This window comes from Lutra lutra, chromosome 5 (genome assembly GCF_902655055.1).
Source record: "Lutra lutra chromosome 5, mLutLut1.2, whole genome shotgun sequence".
Classification (NCBI taxonomy): domain Eukaryota; kingdom Metazoa; phylum Chordata; class Mammalia; order Carnivora; family Mustelidae; genus Lutra; species Lutra lutra.
The window spans coordinates 32,177,836-32,183,623 of NC_062282.1; the positions used below are offsets into that span (position 1 = coordinate 32,177,836).

Genomic DNA, 5,788 nt, shown 5'->3' on the forward strand with positions numbered 1-5,788 from the left:
GAAAAGTGGGCTCTAGAGCTTCAACTGTGTAACTCAATCCCAGTTCCTGGAAAAGTAACTGATGACTGCACTCAGTGCAGGGAGAATATTTTCAGTGATATTTCTTGAAAGAGACAAATTATTATAGATGATTTCTCTCAGGGAGAATATTTTCAGTGATATCTCTAGAAAGAGACAACAAATCATTATAGAAAGACTTACATACATACTTACATAGAAAGACTCACCATAATTTAGCACTTTTTAATTTTAACAGCTCTCTAATACTTAGAATTGCATTTGGCTACCAGAAGATAACTTGTGAGGTAGCCCGGGTATCACTCCCTGCATTTAACAGGTGTTGAAACTCAGTGACTGGCCCAAAGTCACCATAATCAGTGGCTGAGCTGAACTCCAATCCAGGTTCTTCAGAGTAAAACATACAAACTTTGGGATTAAAAGACTTACTTTGGGATTAAATTCTCTGGGTTAAATCCCAACTCTATTATTTACTATAAATGTACTCATTCTCAATTTCTGCATAATAAAATGATGAGTTGTGTTACTGAGAATATCAAAAATATTACAAGAAAAATGGCTGCCACGTGGTAGATAAATGGTAGTAGCTAAAACCACTGGTCTACTTAACATGGTCCTGGAAAATGTTGAACAGAAGTCTACTTCAATTGAGTAATGGTAAATTTGAAAATGAGAATGAAAGGATGTAAACATATCCTAGGTAATAATCATTGCCTATTTAGCACTGACTCCTGATTCTCCCCTCTGATACCTGCCACTGATCTAAACCTCCACATTCCCAGACAAGAAGGATTTGGGAAAAAGAGGGCTTAGCAAACAAAAGAAAACAGGTGTTTTCTTTTTTTTTTTTTTCCTTTTTCAAACAGACCAGACCCTGTGAATTAAACTAGTGAGAAATAACGACCTTATGTTCTGTCTTATTTCTCACACCATGCTTTAAAAAGTAATAAATTGTTTATTGTGAAATTTGTTTCCTGGCTGAAAGAGAAGGATCTCTGCTCTCAACATGCATAAATTTAAGATTGGGAACTAGATGTGAAATCTTTAATCTTCTTGTGAAATAGTTCATCATGATTTTTTGACAATTAAAAGGTTACTCCAGGCCAGAGGGAGGGCAAGGAGACAATACAATACTTCTCATCAGTTATCAGTACTACTTAAATAGGTTTTTTTTAATCCATCCCACATTTAGATAATTGATTTGAGTCAAATTTCTCAGATGTACAATTTAGAGTTATTCCTGAAATCTCATATTGTTGATATGATAGATAATTATGAAATAAATAAAACTGAAACTGAGCTGTAACTAATTTTCCTGAACAGGGCTGAGAAATGCAGGGTACCCTCAAGTTTGTAGAAGACTGTCCTTAGCCAAAGAAGTGCTTCTGCTCTCCCAGGATGTGTCCCCATAAAAATCCTAGGGCTCATTTCATACATCCTAGGCCCCAAATGGAAGGAGATCCTAGTGCAGGTATCCTCTCCCCCATTTCTGGGGAGGAACATCTTTCTGATTCCATAACTCTTTTGATTACATTCTTTTTCTACAGATTCCACCTTTTTGCTCAAAATATTCTGCAAAAAAATTGGGAAGAGTCCCTTTAGAGTATATGAATCCAGTCTAGAAATACCCTTTTATATGGGATTTTCATGCATTTGGTATTGTCCTTTGAGTGTATGAAGGGACACTACTTATGGCTATCAGTGTGGATAGGATGCCCCAGAATGTGTGGGTCCAACCACTGCTGGAAGATCCCACAACTGTGTACTATTGTGCTCTCATTTCACAAAAAGCATATACCTATTTCCAGTTGCTTAGAAAAAAAACATTACTGCCACTGCCATTGCCTACTTGTTTGCTGTCACTTAAATTGGAATTTCAGAGAAATCTTCCAAAAAAAAAGAAGAAAAAACCTGCAAAATTATTCTCCAAAAAAAGTTTTCCATTGGCTACCCAGGAACTGGGTGGTTTTATCAGTGCTGCTAAGTGTCTCACCACCTCTCTGATTTTGAAAGCTCTTTCCTCAAAAGAGGGGTGTTGGGAAACAATGCAAATTTGCCAGTTTATCTTAAAATTAGGGGTTTAGCTATTGCTTTTTTTTTAAGCTTGGCAAAACAAGTGACTTTTTATTTACCATTGCATGTACCAAGATTACAATAAAAACACTAGTGATACCATCCGAACAAAAGCAATGGTTTATTGACAACAGCAATGAACAGATATTGACAGTCTGTGGGGAGAATCAAGTAATTATCCAGGAACTATAAATCTGATAGCAACATGGTCTCCTGGTGTCTTTTGTGGCTTTCTCCTTTTTTGCCAGCTACTGGTTTAAAGTCATTCATAGTCATTGTTTGGAATGCAGTACCAATAAGAGTTAAGGTATGAAATTATTGTTCCTTCACCTTGATTGGACCAAACAACTACAGTTACACTGTTAAGATTAATAATAATGAAGTGGGACAATGCCTTCTTCGTTAATATTATCCTCCATTATTTCCAGAGCTTGAATAGATCACTTCTTCAAAACCCATAGATTGCGGTAGATTGATAAGATTTTTTGCATATTTGGACCCTTGACCATTAGCTAGCCCTTGCAATCTCCTTGAATGGAGTTTAACAGTTGATTAAATGCTACGGTAATAAGTAGCTGTTCATCCCAATAGATTCCAAGGCCATGCCTTTTTGGAAACAGTTATCAAACCCATGTTCTTTGCTTTCATTAAGATGTTAATAGGAGACATTAAGTCCACACAGCCCTTTGGAACATCTGTGTCCCTACAGCTTCCGGGGTTATTTTCTAAGTACGGCTTGATTTTTTTTTTTTTTTTTAATGCTAACCCCATAGCATCACTCCTTGATATTGGTCAATTCTCACTTTGTTTTTGGGGGGGGGGGGACCAGAAATATTGGTGTTGCTGGTAGATTATTGGTGGCAGCTGTTCCCTGACATTGGTGCACATCTGCTTGCAAGAAAACTGCCTGCAGATACTTGTTAACCTGTAGAACTGAGTGCTGCCCACTCACATGGTGAACAGGACCAGGACCTGAGCTGCACAGCTCAGGCTGCAAATCCAAGTACCTGCTGACCGGCTTCTCTGTCCTGTTTCTCAGAGAGCCTGCCAGGGCAGCTAACAAGCCACCAGCTTCAAAACTGAAGGAGAAGAAGACCAGGGAAGGGAGGGAGCAGGCTCCTGAAGGCCAAGGCCTGAACAGAGGAGGTGACAACCAGTGAGTCTTTCCTCTGGACTCTGTGCAGAGTTCACTAGGAAGCAGAACTGCAGAAAGGGTGGGGACAGGAGAGGGGAGGGGAGCAGGGAGGGAAGGAAAGGCATGTGGCACCCAGCTGGGTTTACTATTGCTCTTAGCATCTCCTTTGCAAAGCCTGATTGTGACCATCCCAAAGCTTCAGGGGCTATGGCAAGGGTGTGGTCGGCAGAATAATGGTCCCCCAAAGAAGGCCATATCCTGAAACTTCTGCATATGTCATAGCAAGACACTTTGCAGATGTGATTAAATCAAGAATTTTGAGATGGAGAGATTATTCTGGATTATTCAGGTGGGCCCTCTCTAATCATAAGGGTCATTATGAGTAAAAGAGGTAAGGGGGGAAAGTCAGAGAGAAGCAGAGGCCTTGGAGTGATACAATTGCTGGAGTTGAAGATGGAAGGGAGTTATGAGCCAAGAATGCAGGCAGCTTCTAGAAGCTGAAAAAGGCAAAGAACGGACTCTCTCCTAGAGTATCTGGAAGGAATGCAATGCCCCCTGCATCTCACGTGTTCCAAGTCTTGTCTAGTACCTCATCCTAGTGCCTAGCAAAGACCCTGCCATTTGATTAGAGCCCATAATTATCTGTGAATGAATAAATTCTATCCCCAAGTTTTGTCAAATCAAAGGCTCCAATACTCTTCACTAGTATCTTCATTCAACAAGATTCATATTTTGAGCCTTTTATGAACTCAGAACTCCAATATGTATGTCAACATTTCTGCTTCCATCTTATCATTTCCACTACTTGGGCCTAGTCTTATCCCTCATTCCATCTACAACACTGATCACTGTGCCTTGCAGATAGCAATATGCATATTTCATTATCAATGATGATGACAATAATAACAGAGATCATGTGAGTAAGTATGATTTTACCAATCATCAGACAAAGAAAGGAGAAATGGAATGAATCAGTCAAGATCTACCCAGAAAAAAGATAGTCATTCCAAGCTTTAAAATAGGAGTGACATTGGTTTACTAGACAGACCTGGGACTCCACGCGAGAGGAAAATGTGGTAACCCTGAGATTAGAAATAGCCAAAGCTACCACTACACATAGGCTGAGACAAAGGGAATTGATGGGGTTATTGGAACCCAAAAGAGCTTGGTTCACTAGGAGGAAGGTAGGAGGGCCTGTTAGGTGGGAGCTGGAGGCAGGGAGAGCACAGGTACAGATGGATATGTTCTTTGACGCAAAGAGAGACGTGAAGATGGATGATAATACTGCATGTCAACTATACTTCAATAACAAAAATTAAAAATATATACATATGCACAAAAAAATAATAATGTAAAAAGACAGAAAGGAAGGAAGGAAAGAAGGAAAGAAAGGAAGAAGGGAGAAGGGCAAGCCTTGGACTCTCCCTTCTCTCACCTTCCACATCCTGATAGGGCCCACTGCTAGCCAAATCCTCCCAGAAGCTATTTGACACATGAATGAGGAAGATCATCTTGGATCCCCCTAATATACATAGGGTTGAGCATGGGGTTGGGGGGATAAGAGAGGAGTTAGAATGAGGAATGACTTTGAGTTCAAATACTCCAAGGAACAGTGTGCAGAAGAAAGGGATTTCAACTTCTTATATGAAAGCTACAGGAAATACCTAGAATCTAATTATCTCTTAACTGTTTTGTAATACACCTTTAGTGAAACATTTAAAATAATCTTAATTACCATCATCTATAACAAAGTCTGAAAAAAATATAATAAATGAATGTAAAACTTGAGATCCAAGGAATACCTCATACACTATTTAAAGCAATTATAATAATCCATTATTAAATAATGTCAAATGGAAACTAGTTTAGAACACTCCGTACTCCTAATTTGCATTCTATGCTAGGACATATATCTCCTAAGATAAACACGAGAGAAGTGTAAGCCATGCCAGGTCAGAGGAAAAAAAAAAAAAGAAAGAAAGAAACTCAGCCAACAACAATGGACAGAGACATATTTTCCAAGAGTTGTACCTAAAGTGTGGGCTGATTTTTCTGTCGAAGACAATATAAACTGTCATTTGAGCATGAAGAATTGGAAACAACACCTAGAGCTAAGAAGATAAGAAAAAATTAAGTAATACCATGGAATGTGTATAGAATAAAGTGACATAAAGTACTTGCCAATTGTCATGTTTTAAGCAAACAGAAATTTTCCTATGAGCTTAAGGTAGTAGATTAGTGACATCAAAATATCTTACGGATTTTTCTATATTTTGTTTTTCTTCCCTGGTTATGATTGGGGTGGGAGGAACCCATCACCTCATGATTCATGACCTAAATCTCAGAACTTTAAATCCAATGCCAGCTAGACAGAAGGATAAGTCATTTTGTTATGACTAATTAGCTATTTATCCTTTGAAAACATTAAGCTTATGCTGGGTAGACCTAATTTATGTTAAGATTGAAATGTTCATGACAGTTCATTGTTCAGAGTTGAAAGAACACTTTTAAAAAGGCAATATGATAGTCAATAAAATAACTACAAGATACGTGCTATGAAAA

General features: G+C 38.5%; 1 pseudogene; it reads right to left on the reverse strand.

Annotated features, from left to right (window-relative positions):
- Window positions 1–2,277: 2,277 nt before the first annotated feature.
- LOC125101126 (thioredoxin-like protein 1) lies at window positions 2,278–4,737 on the reverse strand (annotated as a pseudogene).
- Window positions 4,738–5,788: the final 1,051 nt, after the last annotated feature.